The sequence below is a fragment of the Balaenoptera physalus genome (genome assembly GCF_965194825.1).
Source record: "Balaenoptera physalus genome assembly, chromosome: 14".
In the NCBI taxonomy this organism is placed as follows: Eukaryota; Metazoa; Chordata; class Mammalia; order Artiodactyla; family Balaenopteridae; genus Balaenoptera; species Balaenoptera physalus.
The window spans coordinates 86,284,452-86,309,325 of record NC_138893.1 but is presented as its reverse complement, the minus strand read 5'-3'; the positions used below and the strand labels follow the sequence as shown (position 1 = coordinate 86,309,325).

The window sequence follows — 24,874 nt, the reverse complement described above, 5'->3', positions numbered from 1 at the left end:
CTCAGACGGCCTGGGGTGGGGGGTGGGGCGCCTGGAGAGGCCTTCCAAGCCAGCAGGTCTTTAGTGGCCTCCAGTTTACGTGAACGTGCCTGGCGTGCCATTATGCTTCTGAGTTTGTTTTGGAAAGGAAGGGACTCTAATGAGCTGGGCTGTTTCTCTGTGGCTTTGAGCTGCTTCTGCCCATGGCTGCGTGCCTCCAAGACAACAAAGGGAATGGGGGGTGGTGTCTGTCCCTTCTGAGAAGCCTAGCTCTAGGCCATTAGGACAAAGAAGGAGGCTGGGTCAGGAGTGAGTTCCTCGTCTCTGGGAACAGTCAAACAGACGCAGGGACCACTACCCCTCAGAGATTTCATACAGGGAATCCCTCTAAGTCTGCCAGGGTGCTCTGTCTGGCCTCGTAGACTTCATTTCTTTAAGATATGTTTACTGCATCCATCATATTCTGATGGAGGTTGGGGCGAAATTGTGTAATGTCTGTGGGTTGCTTTAAAATACTCCAGAAAGAAAACCAAAAGAGAAAAAAAGATGACAGTAGATGAAGCAAGAGTGGCAAAATCTTGATAATTGTCATATCTGATAATGGGTATATAGCGTCGATTATGCTATTCTCTACTTTTGTGCATATATAAAGTGTTCAAAATAAAAATTAAAAATGACAGTTATTAGGAAATTCCCTGGCGGTTCAGTGCTTAGGACTCTTCGCTCTCACTGCCAAGAGCCAGGGTTCAATCCCTGGTCGGGTAACTAAGATCCCACATGCCTCATGGCATGGCCAAAAAAAAAAAAAGACAGTTATTTGAATATTTCGTAGATGCATAGGGTAAAAAAAGCCAACTGTACAAAAGGATAGTGAGTGGAGGGCAAGCCCAATTCCCCTCCCCAAGCTTCTTGCTTCCTCTCCCCAGGCCTCATTTATCCTCTGAGGGCTAAGCCCTCTTCCCAGCATCTTCTGTAGCCTTCCAGAGACTGACCCTGTGTGTACAAGCCTATCAGTTGATTATTATTATTTAAAAATAGATAACACATCGACATGGAACAAAATTCAAATGCACAAGAAGGTGTGCAGTGAGAAATTTCCATCCAGCCACCCAGTTCCCTGGAGGCAACTAAAATCACTGGTTTCTTACCTGTTCTTCAGAGACATTTAATGTACAGTTTACCCTTGAACATCGCGGGGGTTAGGGGTGCCCACCTCCGTGCAGTCAAAAATCCGCATGTAATTTAATTTATAGCTGGCCCCTGGCGGTATCTCCCATTCTGCATCCCCAGATTCAACCAACCGTGAATCTTGTAGTATTGTAGTAAAAAAATTGTGTATAAGTCGCCCCCTGCAGTTCAAACCTGTGTTATTCTAGGGTCAACTGTATTCTGTGTATGTACGTATATATAAGCAACCCTCCATATCCAGTTTCCACCTCAGCTGATACCCACTGTACGTACAGCTGATACAGCTGTACTACTATATAAGGGACTTGAGCATCTGCAGATTTTGGTATCCATGGGCGTCCTGGAACCAATCCCCCAGTGGATATTGAGGGACTATATCTATACAGCTCCTAAAGTGCTAGAATATTAGAGACCTGTCCTGCAATTTCCTCTCCTCCCTCCCCCTTCCCTCCTTCTTTTTTACCTCAGCTGCAGTTGAGTAAATAATTTTCCTCAATCATCATCAATATATGTGAGGCCTTTCTCTTGCATTGTTCTCTTTGTTTCATTTCCCCTTCATTGTATTTCTTTTTCTCATAGGCACCCATGGTAGTGTGTTTGATCAGTGTTCTTGCATAGCGCACATATCCTCATTTTTAAAAACTATGGTTATTTTTCTGTGTATGAGTGTTGTTACTTTACATCAATGGTATTGTATGGCTAATCCAGCTCTATTATTTTATCACAGGATACCGTGTTTTCAAGCTCACTCCACATCTTTGCAGGTGCACCTGGACTGTTGGGTGTACCTGTTGGATGGGATTCTGTGGTTGGAATCCATGTGACTTATCTATTCCCCTAGAGACAGATGCCAACGCTGCCTCCAGTGCCCACTGTCACAGACTACGCTGCCCTGATCGTCTCTGTCCATGTCCACTCCTGGACTTTGCTCCCAGCTCTAGAGATCATTTTCCATCAGCCCACATACATCTGCCTCGTGTTTTAAAATAGCTGCATGGCATTTCCAGTTTCTAGGTGTTCCAGAGTTTATCTAGCCAATCATCTCTCTGTCCACAGACTTTTCGGCTGTTTCCAATCTTTCACCATCGCAAACGAGGAATAACCTTGCACAGTTGTCAATCTGTCCGTGTGCAGGCACATCTCTAGGCTAAATTCCTAGAAATGGAATTGCTGAGGGGAAGAGTCTGCATTTGTCATGTGGATAGATACTGTCAAAAAGTGTGAGACCGTCCCTTTCCTATCCCTCTTCCTTTTTTTTTTCCTATCCCTCTTCTGTCACTAAGGTTCTTTGAGGCTCAGAGAGGTGGGTGACCTGGCTGGGATAACACAGCCAGTGAGTTTTGGCACCGAGACTAGACCTCAGGAGGCTGAGCCTGGGCCAGTGATCTTTCCAAGGCACTTCGTTGGCTCCTGTGTGTCCCAAACTTTGGGGAGCCTGGGATCTTCCCTGTAAGTCTGGGAGGTCTTGGCCTCTGCTGGAATGTTTCTGGTAAGCAAGCACTCCTCACTGTCCACTCCTCTGGTGAGGGGTCAGCCCAGGAGCTCTGTTCCTGGGGACCAGGAACTTGCCATCTGAAGGCCTTGGGAAGGCGCTATCAGGCCTCTGTAGCTCCCTTGACCCCCACCCCACCCCCTTTTCCCTTGCAGCATCTTCATAAATGGCTCTGTCAGAGTGAGACATCCTTGGGCGCCTGAGTAGTGTTGCTTGGATACAACTGGGCAACAGATCTGGGTTATTTAAGGGAGAAGGATAGTGGGAGGGAAGGGGTGACAGCCTATTTATTCAGGGATAGATGGTCTTCCTGCTGCAGGGCTTGGCAGACCCCCTCTCAACACCCCCCATCCCACCCCGCCTCATTATTTTCAGTGTCCAGGGCCTGGGGTTCTGCAGTGAGACCCAGCAGAAGGCCACTTGGAGCTCCTTTCTCATAGCAGCGGGGGCAGGGGATTCTCTGCACGTTATGAGAGGGGAGGGAGAGGAGGGAGGAGGTGAGGGCAGACGGAGACCCCTAGGAGGGGATCTTCTGATGATGCTAGCAGCCACAACTACTATTATGTTATTGAGCGTCTTCTTGGACAGCTATTTGTTAAGGGCTTTAAATTTGTTAGTTCATTTAATCTCAAAATCCTGTCGAAGTATGTGTGACTGTCCTCATTTTATAAGCACTTTTTAAAAATTTAATTTAATTTATTTTTTGGCCAGGCTGCGTGGCATGCGGGATCTTAGTTCCCAGACTAGGGATCGAACCCACGCCCCTTGCAGTGGAAGCACAGCGTCTCAACCCCTGGACTGCCAGGGAGGTCCCAATCCTCGTTTTATAGATGCGGAAACAGAGGCTCAGAGAAGCTCAGAAACTTGCCTGAGGTCATGTAGCTAAGAAATGGCAGAAACTGAATTCAGACTCAGGTCTCTCTGATGCCAAAGCCGAAACAAATCAGTGTACATCACTGAGCTGGTAGGGCCCTCCCAGGACATCCACTTCCACTCTGAGCTGACCTGGGAGGTGGTGCTGGTGTCCTCTTCACAGCCCTCCCAGCACCCTGGTCCCCACTCCACCCTGCAGGAAACACATCTCTCTGAAAATTTACTGCTCTGCCTGCCTCACAGGTCTGGGAGCACCTGGGGCAGGGTGGGGTCTGCACCCTGAGACCAGGGTCAGGCACATAGTAGGTACTTAACGTTGCAGCTTGGAGCTCAGATGCTTGAGCAGCTCACCTGAGACAGGGATCCTCACTCACTTCCCGACAGCCCTGCAGGGACCAGAAGACAGTGTCCTGCCTCTGAGCCTTCTCTGCTCCAATTGAACAGACCCGGACCCTTCAGCATTTCCTGGGGCTGGGCTCCAGATCTCCACCCTCTTGCTATCTTGCTGGGAGTCAGCACCCATGTTCCTGGGCAGGTGTCATCTGATCAGCGGGAGTCCACAGAGGCGCAGGTGCGGTGCTGAAGGCTGCTGGTATCTGTCCCTGTGCAGCTCAGGACACCCACCAGAAGGAACTTAACTCTTCAGTGGCCCAGCTCTTAGGGAGGACTGGTCAAACTGGGCCGGGCTGAATTGTAGGGTGGGGTGGGAGTAGGGAGCTGTGGCTTGGGAAATGGGGAGAGACATGCCAGGTGAGCTGTGCAGAGGAAGAAGCCAATACGTGTGTGGGTCCTGGGCTTGTGCTGTAATCAGCGTGTCCCCTCATCATCCTCTGAACCCCAGTACAACCTTACACTTTGCGGAACTTTATCACAACCTGCCTTCAGTCACGCTTATCCATCGAATAGCGATGACGGTAAAGGCCACTCTGTGCTACATACTTTGAAGTCATCACCCCATTTAAGTCCCACAACCACCAGCTCAGGTAAGTGAGGTAAGTGTCATGAGTTACCTGAGGCTCAGAGACCTCCACTATTTCTAAAGTAGCCCCACTTTTCTTTACCATTCTATTATTTTCTTCATTGCATGAATCACTCAGGAATGATGTTGCCTCTGTTATTATTTACTTGTTTATTGTATCCTTTGCCCCGCCCTACTAAAATGTCAGCCCCATGACGGAACTTGTCTGCCTCATTCACTGCTCAAGGCCTAGAACAGGCCTTGGAAGATAGAAGGGGCTCTGTAAATGTTTGTTGATTGACTGACAATGAATGAATGAAATATCTGTGGACTGAATGAACCAGGATTCCTTCTCCCTTTTCTCTCTTCTTCTTCTGATGGAGGGCTCTCCTTGTAGTACTTGAGGAATGTTCTGGAGATAGAATCACCCTCCTCCCACATGTCCTGGGCACTCTTCAGTCAGGCATTGAGAAGTGCTGGGGGATGGGTAGGGGGGAGGTCCCCTTGCCCTCGGGGACCTCATTGTTCTTCAAGGCATTTTCAAACTGCAGGTCACAGGTAAAATCAGTTTTGTGCACTGTAATCAGTAAAAACAAAAAGAAATAGGATAGGGGCTTCCCTGGTGGTGCAGTGGTTAAGAATCCGCCCGCCAATGCAGGGGACATGGGTTCAAGCCCTGGTCCGGGAAGATTCCACATGCTGCAGAGCAACTAAGCCCGTGAGCCACAACTACTGAAGCCCGCGCACCTAGAGCCCATGCTCCACAACAAGAGAAGCCACCACGATGAGAAGCCCGCACACCGCAACAAAGAGTAGGCACTGCAACTAGAGAAAGCCTGCACGCAGCAACGAAGACCCAACACAGCCAAAAGAATAAAAATTAAAAATATATAAAATAAATAAATTTATTTTAAAAAAAGAAAGAAGTAGGATAGGATAGAGTAGAAAGTATCAGAGTGCATCACATGCAGTAAGGCTAAGCATTTTTTTGTTTGTTTTGGTATATTTATGTCTCTGTGTAGCTGGTGGTCCCAAGGTAAAAAAAAAAAAAAAAAAAAAAATATATATATATATATATATATATATAATATAGTTGATTTACAATATTGTGTTAGTTTCAGGCCATGATAATATTGTGTTAATACAGCCAAGTGATTCAGCTAATATATATTTTGCAGATTCTATTCCATTATAGGTTATAAGATGTTGAATATAGTTCTCTGTGCTATGCAGTAAATCCTTATAGCTTATCTATTTTATGTATAGTAGTTTGAATCTGTTAAACCCATGTTCTTGATTTGTCCCTCCCTCCCTCCCCCTTTGGTAACCATAAGTTTGTTTTGTATGTCTGTGATTCTGTTTCTGTTTTGTATATAGATTCATTTGGATCCCATTTCAGATTCCACATATAAGAGATATCATACAGTATTTGTCTTTCTCTGTCTGACTTCACTAAGTATAATATTCTCTAGGTCCATTCATGTTGCTGCAAGTGGCAATATTTCTTTTTTTATGGCTGAGTAATATTCCATTGTATAAATATACCACATCTTCTTAAGCCAAATGTCTGTTGATAGGCACTTTGGTTGTTTCCATGTCTTGGCTATTGTAAATAGTGCTGTTGTGCACATTGGGGTGTATGTATCTTTTTGAATCAGAGTTTTCATTTTTCTGGATATATACCCTAAAATGTATTTCTTTTTTTTTTAATATTTAGTTATGGGACTTCCCTGGTGGCGCAGTGGTTAAGAATCCGCCTGCCAACGCAGGGGACGTGGGTCTGATCCCTGGTCTGGGAAGATGCCACGTGCCGTGGAGCAGCTAAGCCCATGCGCCACTACTGAGCTTGTGCTCTAGAGCCTGCGAGCCACAACTACTGAGCCCACGTGCTGCAACTACTGAAGCCTGAGCGCCTAGAGCCTGTGCTCCACAACAAGAGAAGCCACCACAACGAGAAGCCCGTGCATGCCGCAACTAGAGAAAAATCCCACGCGCAGCAACGAAGACCCAACTCAGCCAAAAAATAAATACATAAATAAATAAATTTTAAAAACTACTAAAAAAATTATTTATTTATTTAGTTAGTTGCATGGGGTCTTTGTCACAGCAGGCGTGTTCCTTAGTTGCAGCTTGTGAGCTCCTTAGTTGTGGCGTGCAAACTCTTAGTTGTGGCATGCATGTGGGATCTAGTTCCCTGACCAGGGATTGAACCCGGGCCCTCGGCATTGGAAGCGTGGAGTCTTATCCCCTGCACCACCAGGGAAGTTCCTAAAATGCATTTCTTACTTTGAGTTTCGTCAAAAAAGTTTGAACCTAGTGTGTGAATTTAGGAGGTGGGAGATGCTATCCTTGGACCTAGACCCAAAGGAGGGCCAACCAATGAAATTAATAATCCAGCTGATAATTATAATGTCAATTATTGAACATGTATTCTGTGCCAGGCAGGAGTGCTCAAGTACTAGGGCCCTGCACAGAGGTGAGGGGGAAGGAGTCCAGGGCAGACAGAGATCCTTTGAGCAGGGAAGACTGCCTGGAGGCGGTGGAACCTGAACTGAACTCAGCCTCGGAGAACGCCTCTGCCCTGGCAGGTGCAGGGCTGGGTGAGGGTGTGAGCTCAGGTGGCAATAATAGTAACAATAACAATAGCTTCGGTCAGTGAGCTCTGGCCAAGTGCCAGGCACTCCTTTAATCCTCCAGACATTTCCTGGGGCATAAACTGCTCTTCATACCAGTTTACAAATGAGGAAAAAAAGACTTGGAGAAATGTGGTGACTTTTAGGGTAAGGGTCACATAGTGGTAAAATTGCTGAGGTTAGATCCAGGCAAATTGGCCCTACTCAGAGCCCATGTCTTTCAGCCCTGGACTGCACACAGCAAGGCCCGAACAAGCGAGGGCTGCTGGATCCTGGTGGTGGGGCGGTGGGCCTAGAGGGGCAGACAGCCAGAGCAGGACCCTGAGGCAGCTGGGGCAGGTGGGGACAGGTCTGTGTTGGGCCTCAGAGACCACCTGGCTCACAGGGAAGACTGCAGGCTCCAAGACGCCCACCATGGAGGGCCCACGTGGGTCCCAGTCTTGGCAATAACGTGGCCACGGGGAGTAGCGCCAGATTGGCTTCCTGCCCTGATGTTGTCTATTCCTCGGGCCCAGTGTCCCCCAGCCTGTGGTGGGCTTGGCGTGCAACGAGGAGCAGAGAAGAGCAGTAGAGCCTGTTTCTCATCTTTTGTCAAGTCTCATCTTTGTTGGTTTGAACCCAGCTCCTCTGCCTTCCGGCGAGTCATTTCTACCTGTCAGGAAATAATTCTTGGCCTGAGCGTTCCCACGAGGGAAACCGGGGGTTCGCACAGCTTATGTTTCTTCGCAGGGATTGAACTTGGGACTTGCTTGCCTGGGCAGAGGGGGCTGTGGATGGCCACTGGCGATTCTCTTGGAAGCGTGAGTAATGGGGTGGTTCACTACCCTTTGCAGTAGCGGCTTGCCTGGTTTTGGACGGTGGTGGGTTAGTTTGTGTGTGTGCTACACATGCCCACATACACACGCATGCTCACTCCTACATCCACACTCACACCCACTAGACACTCGCACAAACATGCACACTCTCATTCACATCTCTGCAAACATACATGAGCAACACGAGCACATATGTGTACATACATGTGTTCACACACGAGCACACAGTTGTACTGCAGGGCCACCCGCGGGGCCCTGGCATTCTTTAGATGATAAGGTGGCGTCTCGTCTCGGGTGCTTGTGCATCTGGGATGTGGGGTGGTGGCGTTAGTTCTGGTGGAGGTGCTGGGTCAGTAGGGGTGGGTCCTGAGCCCTCTAGTTTCTGAGATCCTGTTCGGGGACCATTGATCCTTTCTCAGCAGACTTTTGGGCTTCTGCTCTGAGCTTACAGACTTCTTGGGGAGCTTCTGCGGCAGTTTGCGCTGAGAGAGTTGGCCCAATTGATTCTTCCGTTCTGCCTGGGGTTGGAGAGAGAGGGCAGAGTGCCTTCTTTGGGGTATACCTAGGGCTGCTGTGTCCCTTCCTTCTTCTCTTCCTCAACATTCAGTCCCCTTCCCCCTTCCAGGCCGCTGGGTCCGGTGGGGGGCAGGATCTGGTCCTGCAGGCTTTCTTGTGGTGGGGGGAACCCCCAGCATTTGCTGCTCTGAGCAAGGACTTGGCAGAACCTCAGGGGCTGGGGGCGGGCTGGTGAGGCTGGACGCTGTGATCTGGATGCCATCTGTACCCTGTTTCTGAGATACCTCTAAACCCCCAGCCCTCTACTTCTGGGGTCTACCAGCTGAGCCCCGAGGCTGTCTGTTGGAGCCAGAAGGGCAGTGATTCTGGTTCTTCTGGGGACATCTCTGCCCTGGGCTTTTCTGCTTGATTCAACCAGAACACCTACTGTGTGCATGGTGAACACGAATGAATGAATGAATGACCAATGTGCCAGACACTGTGCTGAGGACCAAATGACAGGTCAGACACAGACTTTTGTCCTCCAGGAGCTCAGTCTAGAGAGGCAGCCAGCCACAGATCCCAGGGAGGAAGAGTAGTGTGTGCGTGCATGTGTGTATGTGTGCATGTGTGTATATGTGTATATGTGTGTGCTCGAGCACAGTCTTAGTGCACATACGCACCCCTACCTTAGTCCTGGCTGCAAGGGGGCATTATCCTGGATAATGCAGGTTTATGAGGATGCATTATCAGCATCCTCAGTATGGCAGGGGCTTCAGTTGGGGAATCTGACACGGGGTGGGGTGGTTTATGAGGTTGTACAAAGAGGAGGAAGGAAGGGAGCAGTGCCCAAAGATGGTGCCTACAATGTGCCACATGCCACGCCAAGGCATCACATGCCCCAGCTTCCTGGCTTGTCAACACCTCTTTGAAGGAGGACAGACCATATTCTGGCTGAGGCACTTGAAGATCAGACAGGTTATGTCACAGACCACACAGGCAGTAAACTATGAGCCAACTTGAGCCTAGCTCTGCTGGTCTCTGAAGGTCAGGTCTGCTTCCCAAGGCCACTCCTGGGTCTTCTCCGCTCCTCTCCTCCTCGCACATCTTGGTTGTTACAGGAGGGGGCCTGGAGCTGAGGGTGAGTGTTCCCTGGGCCTCAGTTTCCTCATCCACCAAAAGAGGGATAATAAAAGTAGTTATCTCATAGAATCATCCAGTGAAGCTACTTGAGACCTGGGTGCTGGAGACTTGGTAAAAGCACCACAAATAACAGCCATTCCGCTTGTCTTTATTTGTTCTTAGGGCTCCCATGGACTGCAGGGCCTGCCTGCCCCTCTCCTAGCCCAGCGCCTCTGGCCTGACTTTGGAGAGAGGTGAGGCCCGTGCTGCCTTCATCCTGGGGAAACTTGGACTTCACCGACTCCTGCTGCAGCCCTGATTGTGGGTGAGGCAGGTAGTGACAGGTGAGGAAGACCGATTTCCCCAGTGTGGAGCAGAGTGAAGGAAGAAGTGACTCACCAACCACGACAAAGCCCATCTCCCCCAGAGGAAACAGTGGCGAGAGAGCGAATGCCCTTGGGTGACTTTGGGGGCACGCGCCAGCGGAGGGCTGGCATGGGCTGCTGGGGCGTCGTCAGGGTGCACCTGGCTGGGCTGCCGAGTCCTGTCAGTGGCAGGCGGGGATAGGCCCCCCCTGGGGGTGGGTATTGTACGTATCACTGCAGGGAGCCATGGGGTGGGGGCAGAGGGACCCCTCCCCTTCCAAAGTTTCTGCCCCATTCTTCCCTTTTCGCCTCCGGGGACTGAGGGTGTCTAGGGCTTGGGAGAAGCCCACGATTGAGTGGACAGTCTGCTTTTTAAGGGCTCAACCGTTGACTCCTGTGGTGGCTGAGGTCCAGAGAGGGCAATCGCCTAGCTCAGGTTGCACAGCGCAGCGAGGATTCTTCCGGTGCCCAGCTGCTTGTCTCGGTCCCGCCGAGGCTTGGCCTGGCTTTAAAAAGCAGAGAGCGGCGAGGGCCAGCCGATTTCCCGGGGAGCTGGAGTCTGGGAGGGGGTGTGGCACCGAGAGCTTTTGCTTCTTTCTCCTGCCAGGGAGGCTGGATGTAGGGTTTGGGCTTCTTCCAGAACTAGCCGAACTAATGACAAGGGAAGAGGAGCTGGCTTCCCAGGCCATCTCACCCGTCCCAAACTTTTCCTCCCAGGCGGAAGGTGGAAGCGGGGCGGGAAAGGTGGGGCCAGCCGTTCCTCCCCGCCAGGCTGCCGAGGCTCTGGAATGCCGATCTGGACGCTGCTTGGTGAGTGTGTCTTTAAATCCGAGACCCCCCCGCCCCCTTGGCGGCTGGGGCCGGGGCTCGGGCTGGCCGGGCGGCGGCGGGCTCGGTGATTGGCGGCCTGGCCGGATCCGCCCCTCGGCTTGGGGGTCGTGGGGCGCGGGGAGCGGAGCGGCGCGCTCGGTCTGGGGCGGGCAGCTCCCTTCGCCGGCGAGTGCGGGCTCCTTCTCTCGTGGCCTCGCCTCGTCGCGCCCGGCCTGCCAGCCTCCGGAACCGCCTCTGCCCACGGATGGGCTGGGGAAGTTGGGAGGAGCGAGCCGGAGCCCGCGCCGGGCGCGACCCGCCGCTGCCTGACTCGGCGCCCGCCGTTCGGGCGCAGCGCGCCAGCCGCAGGAGCGCGAATGCCCCGGAGCCGCGGGCTGGCAGGTACCGATGCGTCCGGACCCGGGCTGGCGAGGGAGGGCTGATTCAGGAGTTCTCTGGGCACTCCCGGGCTGGGTTAGCTCCGACCACCCACTCCCCATCCCCCAGATCGCACGCCTCCCTGGGCTCCGCGGGGAAGAGAGGTCTTGGGCTCCCACCCAAACCCGCGCGGGATCGTTGCCTGGGAGAGAAGCGGAACCTCACATATTAAACAGTGAGGAGTTATTGAGTCCTTCTGTCTGTCCGGCTCTGGGCTACCGACTTCCTCGAGGAGGTTTCCCTCGGACTGGGGTAGATGTGGGCTGGCGACACCTCCACTCGAAATGGCTAGGCCTGGGGCAAGGCCCAAGAGCTGGGCTTCCTGTGCAGCTGCGGCGAGGCAGGACACTTCATGATCCACACTTGGGGTCCCTGGGCTCATCTTTAGGGGCTTGAGGCCCATGGCACCGAGAAGAGTCCAGAGAACCCAGTGGGTGCAAGCTTTGATGCTGGGCCCCATCTGGTCCTTTCCTTCTGTAGGCCTGGGACTCCGAGGGGAGCCCCCTTTTCATCTTCAGAGGTTTTTCCTGAAGGGGCAAGAGGCCTGGTCAGAAAGCAGAGTGCAGTGTGCGGGAGACTGTTGCCTTGGACTTTCGAAAGTGGCCAGGGTGGTTGGAACGTGTTCTTATCTCTTGGGGAGTCAGAAATGGAAGAAAAGCTCCCCGACTTCAGGAAGCTTCCCAGCTTCCCTACTCTCTCGACCAGAATTCCAGGCACCGACTCCTTGGCTTCCTGCAGAGCAACCTGGACCCGTGACTGAGCATTTCTTAAACGCCAGGGAGGGTGGGAGTGGTGGAAGGTGTTGGAGGGTTCTCCCCTTAGGTGGCTCAGCCCCACGGGGGGAGACAAGACATAAACACAAAGAAAGTTCGCTAATACAGGGTTTCGATCCCAGTTCCGGACTAATTATAATACTAGTGGAAATACCAAGAGCATACACATGATTAATTGCTGAGTGAGTGACAGGGTCTGCAGTTGCTAGGGGAGCTGGGATGCAGTTCTCAGGCAGCCATGCAAATATGTTTAAAATGTTGTGCCTCCATGCCCACCCTTTGTGATTACCGTGCTAGTGGTTAGGCCTTCTCACCACTTCCATGGATAGGGAGCAGCTGGAGTGTGCCCCAGCCCCACTCCCAGGTGTTTTTTGTTTTTATGTTTTCCTGCTGGTGGATTTCTAAAGAAGCACATTTGGTGTCTGGGGTCAGGCTGCCCATAGGACTCTCCCAGCCTCCCTGGGGCTCTTGAGGTTTAGGATCTAGATCCAGCCTTACAGGAGGAAGTCCTCTCTTCCTTTCGGAAGAGCCTCTGTCGCTGGGGGCTGGGGATGAGTTTGTCAGGCTGGAGGCCCTGAGCCAGACACTGTTTCCTGTGAGTGCAGACAGACAATCTTCCCCTCGCTGGCCATCCGGGGTTGGAGTTGGGGTGTTGGAGGTGGGCAGGCCTGGCAGGGCTGGCTTGAGGTGAGTGGTACCTGGGGCATCCTGACCTCACCTCTGAGGTTCTGCTTTGTCTAGGGCTCTGCCCTCTCCCGCATCATCCCTCGCAAGTTTCTGTTTTCTGGAACACTTTGCAGAGGTGGCAGTGTGCTTGTGCCTGTGGTCTTGGGAGCTGTTCTGGGGGTGGGAGTTGCTGAACTCACCCTTTAGCCCTTGGCCGGCACTGTGAGTACTTGGGTGAACACACCCACCTGCCTCCAAACAGGTGGCACACACAGGGTCACCCAGGCACAGGTGGGGAATGCTGGCACGGGAAGAGAGGTGCGCGCGTGCTCAGGTTTATAACTGTGTGGGCAAGGGCTGTGAGGAACTGGATACAGATGGACACGAAGGCAATGGAGGTGGGCAAGCAACCCAAGGCACAGACACGTGCAGGGGCAGACAGTGTGAACACACAAGTGTGGACCACGCACAGGCCGCAGATACGCTATAGATGGACCTACGCTATCATGGAGATTTGGCTGATAGAAGTGGACAGACATGTGGGTGGGCTCACGGAAGCACAGACAGGGATGTGAGCTGACATTCACCAACTCGAGACATGGAGCCACATGGACGTGCCTTGAATCCTGGGCAGACATGGAGTTGGCTCTGGGCACCTGGGACACAGACAACACAGACAGTTATACCTGCTGAGTCTTCCGGCAGCAGAGGGCAGAACACAGTCGGAGGTAGGTACCAAGATATAGTATGAGGCAAGTGCTGCTCAGTTATCCCTGTGACTCTGTGTGGCAGCAGTGCCTGAAAGCTGACCTGTTTGGGGTGGAGGTGGTACAAGTGCTGTGTGGTGTGGCTTCATTTCTGGATTCCCGCTTTGGAGTTTGAAGACCCCAAAGGGCTCAGTATCCTCTGTTTCACCCTGAGAGTTCTTTGACCTCCCTACTCCCTAAATTACAGGGCTGGGTGCATGCCTTAAACACCATCAGGGACTCCTTGAACTTTGAGGCTCATCTCCCCTGGGTCTCCAGAGCTTCCCGAAGTGAGGTCGTGTGGTCAGGGTAGGGGAGGTACCTGGCTGGGGACTGTCCTTCTGAGCCCAAGCCTGAGGGTTTTTGGCAGGGAACGGACAATCCCTGGGGAAGAGAAAGAGTAGACATGTAGTTGGGTCTTTGATGAGGCCTTTGCTTTCTGGTATGGATGGACTGCCCCTCCCCCAAACCCTTGGACAGGGAAGTCCCCCCTGCCCCCAATCTGGCTATGGCTCAACCTGGAGATTGGGAGATACAGCTCGACACTAGCTCACCGTGTTACCTGGGCAAGTTACTTAATGTCTTAACTAACTCTTTAATGTCTTAACTAAATCTTTAAAGTGAAACGCCTCATCTTTAAAATGGTGCCAGTAACCCCTCGCCCTTGGGGTGTGGTGAGGGTTAAATGTGAGATAATAAGTGGAAAATGTGTGGCCCAGGGTCTGGCACAGAGCAAGCACTGTCAGTGGGGCCTTGGTGACCAGCCTTCCCCTGTGGCCAGGACTCTCCAGAGCTGCTTCAGCAGCCAGGTGCCTGGCCCTGGGAAGGCTAGCAGGCCAGGCACCTCTGGGTTGAAAGATGGAGGGCTTTGTCCTCACCTCCTGCCCACCAGTCGCTCCTTAGCCCTGTGGGACCTCTGCACGCCTGCACGCAGGGTGTATGAAGCTTGGGCCTGCCTCCTGCTGGGCCTCTGGGAGGGGAGCCAGTGGTTTGCTAAGAATAGCCCCAAATTATGGCTCTGCCTCCCAGCGGGCAGCCATGCATCTTCCCAGCCTGGGCCAGGGGGCTTGCAGATGGGCCTTTTGTGTTTCCTGTAACTGGTACTCAGCACTGGGATGAGCTTGGGAGCAGCAGGCCGGATCTGGGAGGAGGCCCTGCTGTTCTTCCTAGGTGTTTGGCTGGGACCTGGGGACAGGGAAGGTCCGGGGAGAACTAGCCTTTAAAATCTCTGAGTTCCTCTTCCACTTAGAGCTTGTCCTGACAAGTGACCATCTTCCTACCCCTCAACAGACCTGTAGCGATTAAGAATACCGGGCCTGGAACCAGACCACTGTGGTCTGATTTTCGGCTTCCTCTCTTGCTAGCTGTATGGCATCAGACAACTCACTTAACCTCGCTGTGGTCTGATTTTCGGCTTCCTCTCTTGCTAGCTGTATGGCACCGGACAACTCACTTAACCTCGCTGTGCCTGATTCCCTTGTGTAACAGGATTAATAATAGTAACTCTCTTATAAGAATGTCACAAGGGTGAAAGGAGGTAGCACATGGAGAGCCCTTGGGGTAGTGTGTGGCTCATAGTAAGTGCTCAGTAAACATTAGGTGCTTCTGTTATCATGGTTCCAGTTAATCTCAGCAGAGGGAGAGACCTGTGAGGCCACAGAGGCCAGGCTGTTTGCACAGTGCCTCATGGTGGGAAGGCACCAGGATGGCTTCTTGGTTCCAATTCCTGGCCTTTCCTGCCCCCAGGTTCAGTATGAGGTGCAGGGGACCAAAGGTGAGTGAGACTCAGTCCCTGCCAGATGAGAGAGGCACATGTCTACCTTCTCCCACTGGTACCTTCCCGGGGCCTGTGCCAGCTGTGATTGGAGCCGGAGGGAGGGAAGGGCTTGCCTGGGGACGGGGTGGTGCTTCAGGTGGGCTTTGAAGGATGGCCAAGAGTTTGCAAGGATGAGAAAGGCTTCCCAAGCAGAATGAGTAGCCCATGCAGAGATGTGACAGCTTGGCGTGTTTAGGGAACATGAGCAGATCCACGGACCTGGGGTGGGACCCATGCTCAGCACTCCTGGCCTGTCAGGAGAGACCTTTCTGTGTCCTGCTGTCCCTCCCACACTGGGCTCAGAGGCAGCCCTGGTGTGCCTCTTAGGACATAAGCTAGAGGCCCCCCCGGAATTCTGGCCTCCCCCTTTCCTTTAAAGAATCACATTCACCGTCCCCCCATTCTCCAGGGGACCTCCCCACCCTCTTATAAATGCCTGCCAGCCCTTCCTGGGACCCCTCATTTTTGAGCTGGGGACTCCAGACTGCTCTCACCCCAGCATCAACATGCCTATTTTTGCTCTTAGCTGAGATGCCTATAGGTTAACAGGTCCCCTTCCTTAGGAATGAACTGAAGCCTTTGAAACCTCTCCTAAGGAGTGAATGTCTAATAGTAGAATTAGAAGGTGTTTTATTTCCTGTAGCTGACATGTGGACTGGCTTTAGCTCTGAAGGGTGCCCCTGCTTGGGCTGGAGCTGGGGCACACTGATGAGGGAGAGACATGGGGCATCTGGGGTTACCTCCATGCCCATGGCAGGCAGTAGAGAGCATCTTGGAACTGGGTGTGCCGCTCCTGACCCTGCGGGCTCCCAGGGAGCAGGGCTTTCAGAAATTCCAGGAGGAGGGAGGGTGTGGTGCTGGGACAGCTGTGGGTGCACGGCTTGGCTTCCCTCCCTCGCCCATGAGAAACAGCCCCACTGCCAAGAGGCTGCGTTGGGGGCATGTTGGGGGGGGTGGGGGGAGAGAAGTGAGTGCCCTCAGATGACCTTGGGCTTTGCCAGACACTGCATCCCGCTGAGCCCCAGGCCCTGCCTATCTGCAGGCGGTGTGTCTTCTGTCCTGGCCCTCCCCAGAGTGGAGGACCGGGACACTGGGCGTTTTTGAAGATTCTGTTTAGAAAGCACAGAGGGAAACTTCTCCCCTTTTCCTTTTCCTTTTCCTGGAACTGCAGACCCCAGGAAGGAGTTAACCCCTCTCCTGCCAGTCACAAAGTGGCTGGTGGACGTGTCCACTTTGACTGCTGCTCTCTAGTTAATGAGTCCTTCTCCAGGGTCCCTGACGTTGGTGCTGACCCCTCAACTCCCCAGGGCCCTGACTGGCAGGACCTAGAAGACCTCATCCACCCTGGATCTGATCGGAACCCTCCCTACCCACATCCTTGCTTTAGCCTTAGTTAGGCCACCCGCTTGGTGGTGCTCACTCCCTGCCCCCATGGCAGCCCTGTCTATTGATGGAGCTCGCAGACTTTGGGAGTCTCCTGCAGGTGCTGCTGTGCTGGCTTGCTCCAAGGCCTGTCGGGAAGCTCTGGTTTTCAAATGCCCCAGAGCCAAGGGCCTCTCTGGAGATCGGGCCCTGGTGCCGCAGAGCCTTCTGGGGAAGTACAGAGTAGGTCTCTCTCTTCTACTGGGTGTAGATGCTCTGAACTGGGTCTGAGGCATAGGTGGATAAGCCCGGGACCAGCAGTTGACTGCTTCCTCTGAGCCCAGTTTTCTCATCTGCAAAATGGACGTAATAAATTTTTATGTCTACTTAAAATTAAAAAAAAAAAATTGAGGCAAAATTCACTTGATGTAAAATTGACTGTGTTGAAGTACACAGTCGAGTGGCATTAAGTACATTCGCAGTGTTGTGGGACCACCACTTCCATCAAGTTCCAAAACATTTTCATCACCCCAAAGGAAGATCCCTTTCTCATTAAGCACTAACTCCATTCCTTCTACCTCACCTAGAAAAGAAGTTTTATTGAGGTACACATACCATAACAGTCATCCAGCCTAGGGGGCAGCTGGCTGAGTGTCGGTGAAGGTCATGGGCGTGCAGCCCCACTCCAGTCGAGTGTGTGAACGCTTCCATCACCCAGAAGCTTTCCTGGGGCTCCCCTGCCGTCAGTAGCCACTCCCACGCCTGGTCCCAGGCCGCTTACCTCCTGTCACTCTGGTTTTGCTTTTTTCTAGATTTTCACATAAGTGGACTCAGGTAGATAATAAGTATTTTTTTTTTTTTTAAAGAAATTCACGTTCTTTTATTTATTTATTTATTTATGACTGTGTTGGGTCTTCGTTTCTGTGCGAGGGCTTTCTCTAGTTGTGGCAAGTGGGGACCACTCTTAATCGCGGTGCGCGGGCCTCTCACCATCGCGGCCTCTCTTGTTGTGGAGCACAGGCTCCAGACGCGCAGGCTCAGTAATTGTGGCTCACGGGCCCAGTTGCTCCGTGGCATGTGGGATCTTCCCAGACTAGGGCTCGAACCCGTGTCCCCTGCATTGGCAGGCAGATTCTCAACCACTGCGCCACCAGGGAAGCCCCGATAATAAGTATTTTTTATTTCTGCCTATTCTACTAAGCGTAACGTTCTCGAGTCTCATCCACGTTGTCGTGTGTTCCGGGAGTGCCTGCCTTTTTCATCCCAATGTGTGCGGGGAGCATAGCTTACTTACCGAGTTTCCAGTTGATGGATGCCTACCCTGCTTTTGAAAATGTTTTCAGTTAAAACAAAATTAAGTAGTTATCTTTATGAAGGATTCAGGTAGTAGCTTCATAGAGAGAGAGAGAGAGAGAGAGAGTAAAATCTGAAAGCCACTTCCCCCTCCTGACTTCCTCTCTTCCCCCGAGGTATCCCTCTCAGCAATTTGTGAATATCCCACCATCTTCTTTTCTGTGCCTCTGTGTGAGTTTGTGTAGTTTTGATTTGGGGATATAGATGGGATGGCACTTGGTCCATGGCTCTGGGGTCCGCTTCTTCACTTAGCCCTTGGTCTTGGGGGTGTTCCCAGCACAGCCATCTGAGTTCTTCGTGTTCCCTGGGAGCCAGCCCTGAGCTGAGGGCCCAGAGGTGGGGGCCTGGGCCAGGTGAACAGGTGTCCACTCTCTCCCCCTCCCCCGGCTCCGAGCTGGGGCTTAGTGAACCTTTGGGGAGGCAGAAGAAGGCTTCCTGGAGGTGGTCAATTCCAAGAGGTTTGTGGAGGAGGGAGGCATTGGGACAAAAGGGGTCCGTCTGTCAGGGGTGGACGTGCACTCCTGCTGGCTTCACCAGCGCCTCCCACCCAGCAGCTGCCGGCAGGGGCTTCCTCTTCCTGTCTCTGTAAAGTGCCGCTGGAAGGAATAGGCCCAAGGAGAGGGAGATTTGCTGGGTCGACGGAAGATGGACCCTTGAGGCCTCCCTTCTTGTTGCCGCGGAGTTGCCCCTTGCTGAGGCTGGAGGCAAGCAGCGTGCTTGGATAGGGACCCTGTCCTGCGGGCAGGCTGTGCTGGGCGAGTGTGGGTGAAGGGTGAGGATGTCGGCTGCCTCCCCAGCATGGGGAACTGCCTGTGCTCAGATGTGCTGGCTCCTGGCTCTGCCCCGTCCCCAGCCAGCTGGGTCACTGAGGTGCGGAATCTTTATCGTCATGCTTCTTTCCTTGACGCTGCCTCTGATGTATACGTGAATCACATTCCCTGCGTACTTACTGACATTGGTTGTTTTCATTGTTTTTAAGTTTTTCCGAATTTAATAATTCAAATAGTGCCGTAATACTTTTGTATGAAGTGGATTCCAAGAGATAGGAATCCTGTGCTGTGGTGTCTGAGGGCAGCCAGCTGCTCACCCTGGGTGGGCTTGGCTTGTGACTTAGGGTTTCGTCTTAGCCTCTGTCTCCTGAGCCCTTGGGCACAGTACAGGTGGAGGAAGAGTAGAGTAGGCCTGGAAGGGAAGCCGTGAATAGGTGGGTTTGTTGATTTCCCTGTGATTTTTCCAGCTTAATGCAGCTCAAACCTGGGTAATAGGTCGACCCTCCCCCCCTTTTAAAAATAGGTTTATTGAGATTTAACTCACAAGCCATACAGTTCAGTGATGCAAAGTATACAGTTCAATAGCTTTTAGTGTATTCAAAGAGTTGTACATCTGTCACTACAGTCTAGTTTTACAACATTTTCATTAAACCAGAAAAATACCCTGTACTCATTAGTCATCACTCCCCACCCCACAAGTCTACTTTCTGTCTCTATAGATTTGCTTGTTCTGGACATTTCATATGAATGGAATCATAAGTATGTGGTTTTTTCTGGACTCCCTTTTAAAGGAAAAAAAAAGCCTCAACTGTTGATTTAAACTTTCTTATTAGAATATAACTTAAATGTACAAATATAAAACTCGGTGTAAGTGCCTCAGATTTACATAGTTTTTACATAAGTATAAAGCAAACATGAAATAAAGCCAGAATATAACTAATAAAACCAGAAAGCCGGCCCATTTCAAATGAGCAATATTAATTTTTTAAAAAAAATAAATTTATTTATTTATATTTATTTTTGGCTGTGTTGGGTCTTCGTTTCTGTGCGAGGGCTTTCTCCATTTGCGGAGAGCGGGGGCCACTCTTCATCGTGGTGCGCGGGCCTCCCCCGTTGCGGGGCACAGGCTCCAGATGCGCAGGCTCAGTAGTTGTGGAGAGCAGGGGCCACTCTTCATCGCGATGCGCGGGCCTCTTACCGTCGCGGCCTCTCTCGTTGCGGAGCACAGGCTCCAGGCGCGCAGGCTCAGTAGTTGTGGCTCACGGGCCTAGTTGCTCCGCGGCATGTGGGATCTTCCCAGACCAGGGCTCGAACCCGTGTGCCCTGCATTGGCAGGCAGATTCTTAACCACTGCGCCACCAGGGAAGCCCAGCAGGGAAGCCCAGCAATGTTAATTTAATTGGAAGGATGTGAACTGAAACGAAATTGCCATCGTTGGGTTGATAGCAGAGAGCTGGCCCCCTGTGTTTCCCCTGCTTCTGTCGCTTGTGCCTGCTGGGCTGGCTGGCTGGTTTGGGGTGATTCTGATTACAGTTGTCCCTCGGCAGCATCCTGGGCGGGGGGATTGGTTTCAGGACCCTCACGGATTCCAAAGTCAAGATGCTCAAGCTCCTTATATAAAATGTCACAGTATTTGCATATAACCTATACACATCCTCCCTTATCTTTTAAATCATCTCTAGATTACTTGTAATATCTAGTATAATGTAAATGTTATGTTAATAGTTGTAAATACAATGTAAATGCTATGTAAATAGCTGCCAGCACACAGCAAATTCAAGTTTTGCTTTTTGGAACTTTCTGGAATTTTTTTTTTTTTCAAATATTTTCAATCTGAGGTTGGTTGAATCCGAGGATTACAGAACCCAAAGATGTGGCTGACCGGCTATACCCACATTTGAGCCTGAACTGCCGATGAGTAATCCCCAAATGGCTGTTTTAATAGTACACCACTTGATAACCTGGAAAGCTGGCTCATTTGATCAAAGATACGGGTGTAATAATGGCGTTATTGAAATCTGCATATAGTGGCTGATAAGCCCACTTCTCGTGGGAATCAGGAACTTGGCACAGAGATGGGCTTTGCTCAATTCACACGGATGCTCTCAACGTGAACACAGTCCTGACTGCTAAGAGATTGGGCCTTTGAACTGGGCACATCCAGGCTGCCATGGGCTACAGGGTGGCTCGATTCTCCACCCCACCCCCTTCTCTTATTTGAAGCACAACCTTTGTTTGTGTTGTGTGCAGTGATGTCATTTGGCCTTCACAAAGAAGGAACTGAATCATAAACACAGGAGCAGACCGAAGCCCCAAATTGCACAGCAGCACTTGCTTGTGAGATGGTCATTTGGATGACCCAGGGCATGCTCTCATTACTTTTAAAAAAATTTTTATTATTTTTTTTAATTTTTATTTTTTTAACATTTCTATTGGAGACTTTTTTAAAATTGAGGTGAAATTCATATAACATAAAATTAACTGTTTCAAAGTGTGCAATTCAGTGGTATTTAGCACATTCACAAAATTGTGCAACCATCACGTCTACCTAATTCCAAAACATTGAAAAAATTTTTATTTTATTGTGGTAAGAACACTTAACATGAGAACTACCCTCTTAACACATTTTTAAGTGTATAATATCTTATTTTTGACTATAAGGACAATGCTGTACCGCAGATCTCTAGAGCTGATTCACCTTGCTTAACCGAAACTTTGTGCCTGTTGATTAGTAACTCCCCATTTCTCCCTTCGCCCAGCCCCTGACAACCACCATTCCACTGTGAGTTTATGAATTTGACTATTTTAGATCCCTCATGTAAGTGGAATCACGCAGTATTTGTCTTTCTGTGACTGGCTTATTTCACCTAGAATAATGTCCTCCAGGTTCGTCCATGTTGTCGCATACTGCAGAATTTCTTTCTTTTTAAAGACTGAATAATATTCCATTGTGTGTATGTACCACATTTTCTTTATCCATTCATCCATCAATGGACGTTTGGGTTGCTTCCACCTCTTGGCTGTTGTGTCTCGTGCTGTAGTGAACATGGGTATGCTAATACCTCTTTTGAGATCCTGATTTCAATTCTTTTGGATAAATACCCAGAAGTGGGATTGCTGGATCATCTGGAAGTTCTATTTTTAATTTTTAGGAACCTCTAAACCTGTGCAGTTTTCCACAGTGGCTGCACCATACTACATTCCCACCAACAGCGTGCAAGGGTTCCAATTTCTCCACATCCTTGCCAACACTTGTCTTTTGTTTTTTTATACTAGCCATCCTGACAGGTGTGAAGTGATATCTCATTGTGCTTTTTTTTTTCCCTTATTTATTTATTTATTTATTTATTTATTTATTTTATTTGTTTTTGGCTGTGTTGGGTCTTCGTTTCTGTGCAAGGGCTTTCTCTAGTTGCAGCAAGCTGGGACCACTCTTCATTGCGGTGCGCGGGCCTCTCACTATTGCGGCCTCTCTTGTTGGGGAGCACAGGCTCCAGACGCGCAGGCTCAGTAGTTGTGGCACACGGGCTTAGTTGCTCCGCGGCATGTGGGATATTCCCAGACCAGGGCTCGAACCCGTGTCCCCTGCATTGGCAGGCGGATTCTCAACCACTGCGCCACCAGGGAAGCCCTCATTGTGCTTTTGATCTGCGTTTCCCTGATGATTAGTGATGTTCAGCATCCAAAACATACTCATCGCCCCAAAGGAAACTCTGTATCTACAAAGCAGTCACTCCAGATTCCCCCCTCTCCCCAGCCCCTGGCACCACTAATCTACACTCTTGTCTCTATGGATTTACCTATTTTGGGTATTTCATAGAAATGGAATCATACAATATGTGACTTTTTGTGTCTGGGCTTCTTTCACTTGGTGTAATGTTATCAAAGTTCAACTACATTGTAGTGTGTATCAGTGCTTCATTTCTTTTTGTAGCTGAATAATAATCCATTGTGTGAATATACCACATTTTGCTTATCCATTTATCATTTGATGGACATTTGGATTGTTCCTACCTTTTGGCTGTTGTGACTACAACATTCGTGTACCTGTTTTCAGTTCTCTTGGGTATGTACCTAGGAATGGAATCGCTGGGTCATATGATAATTCTATGTTTAACTTTTTGGGTTTGATATTCTAGAATTAGGTAGTAGTGATGGTTGTACAACAATGTGAATGTATTAAATGCCACTGAATTGTATATTTTATAAGGGTGAATTTTATGGTTATGTGAATTAAATCCCAGTGGTGAGGGGGACAGGGGAGAGCTCACGGATCCCGAAGCAGACATCCTTGGAGTCTGGATTGAGTCATATTCTCAGCTCCGGGCAACCCAGAGTTCTCATCACCTCTTGGGATCTTGGGGACTTCCTGGGTGGTGAGGACGCCAGGCTTCAGCCCCGTGGTCCCTGTTTGGGGTGGTAGGTGGGAGCTGCCTGCCGCCCAGCCTTAGCTCACCCTGGCCCTTTCCGGCTTCTAAATGAGAGGTGCTCACTGTAGAACTCAGTGCCCTCAGTTTCCCCACCTGTGACGTGGGCCCATGAGCAGCCAGCCGTGGCCGTGGCCCGGGGTCTGTGGGCAGCAAGGCCTGTAGTGGGTCAGACGTGTGGCAGGTCAGACCTCCGACGCCACCTTCCCCTCTCTGGCTTTCGTATTGCTTTCCAGAGGGAGCCGCACAGGCCTCAGGGCCAGCTCCTCTTTCTTTTCAGGTCTCCAGGGCCTGCTGCTTCCTTCTGAGATTGCAGTGGGACGGAGACCATGGCCGCCCTGTCTGTCTGCTCAGCCCTCACTGCACATTGCTTCCCCCTTTGTCCCATCTCAGTGAGTGGCAGCCCCGTCCCTTTAGTTGTACAGGCCGAAGCTGAAGTCGTCCGTGGTTCCTCTGTGTCTCTCACACCTCAGAAACGTGTCAGCAAGTCCTCTTGGTTTACCGTCAAAATGGGTCCAGGACGAGCCATGCTGCGGGCCCAAGCCGCTAGCATCACTTGCGCGGGTGCGGAAGACTCCTAACAGGCTGTTGGCTTCCGTGCTCGGCCCACGACGGCCTCTTCTAGCACAGCAGCAGGGTGACCTTGTTGGAATGTAAAAGTCAGCTCAGGGCACTTCTCTGGCCCAAGCCCCCCTCCACGTAGTTCCTCATTTACCTGCAGTGAAGGCCAGTGTCCTTACTGTGGCCTCCATCTAGTACCTACACGCTCGCTCTCACCTTGCTCGTGGCTGCCCCACGGCTCCTGCAAAACATTGGGAACACCCCACCTCAGGGCATTTGCACGAATGATCCCTTGACCAGGGATGCTTTTCCTCCCCAGAGCCACATAGCTTGCCATGTAACTTCCTTCAGGTCTTTACTCAAATGTGAAGCCTCCCTTGGATACCCTAAAATTCCATGCCTCATCTCCATAACCCTTTTCTTTCTTATCAGTTATCACCTCCTGATATACCATATATTTTACTAATTTGTATAGTTTATTTCTGTGTCTCCAGCTAGCATGTATGAGGCAGGAATTTTTATTCTGTACTGTTAGCTCCTAGAACAATGCCCTGCACATAGTAGATGCCCCAGAAACGTTTGTAGAATGGCTGCATCAAGAGGGAGTGAATTGGGCCATTTTAAACGGTTTTTTTTTTTTTTTTTAAATTTATTTATTTTTGGCTGTGTTCGGTCTTCGTTTCTGTGCGAGGGCTTTCTCTAGTTGCAGCGAGCGGGGGCCGCTCCTCATCGCGGTGCGCGGGCCTCTCACTATCACGGCCTCTCTTGTTGCGGAGCACAGGCTCCAGACGCTCAGGCTCAATAGTTGTGGCTCACGGGCCCAGTTGCTCCGCGGCATGTGGGATCTTCCCAGACCAGGGCTCGAACCCGTGTCCCCTGCATTGGCAGGCATATTCTCAACCACTGCGCCACCAGGGAAGCAATTGGGCCATTTTATAGATGAGGAAGCTGAGTCTCAGAAAGGTTGACTTGAACCTAGTCTCTTGACTCCCAGTGCTCTTTTGCTGAGCCATAGTTCCACCTCCTTCTCCCTGTGGCCCTGTGTCTAGGGACAGCCATGCTAAACCTCATGGGTCTGAGGCTTCCAAGCTCCCCTTAGGAAGCTCCCTTTGTTAAAATGGTAACTACGGAGTTGGCGTTCATGCAGGTGATGGAACAGCCTGCCCCGTTTGTTGAGCGCTCACTCTGTGCTAGGCGCTGGGCTCAGCAGCTTAGATGGATTTATTTCGCAG

General features: G+C 51.0%; 1 protein-coding gene across 6 annotated transcripts in view; it reads left to right on the top strand.

The window, feature by feature from the left end:
• Positions 1 to 10,360: 10,360 nt before the first annotated feature.
• Positions 10,361 to 24,874, top strand: part of PALD1 (phosphatase domain containing paladin 1) — a 95,497-nt gene continuing 80,983 nt past the window's right edge. For 2 of the 6 annotated variants that reach the window (XM_082424451.1, XM_082424452.1), the window contains exon 1: positions 10,824 to 11,132. The gene's annotated coding sequence lies outside the window, so the exon portion shown is untranslated. Of the gene's footprint in view, positions 10,731 to 10,819; positions 11,133 to 11,237; positions 11,344 to 24,874 lie in introns of those variants that run through there. The other 4 variants (XM_082424450.1, XM_082424454.1, XM_082424449.1 and 1 more) reach the window with 4 other exon arrangements.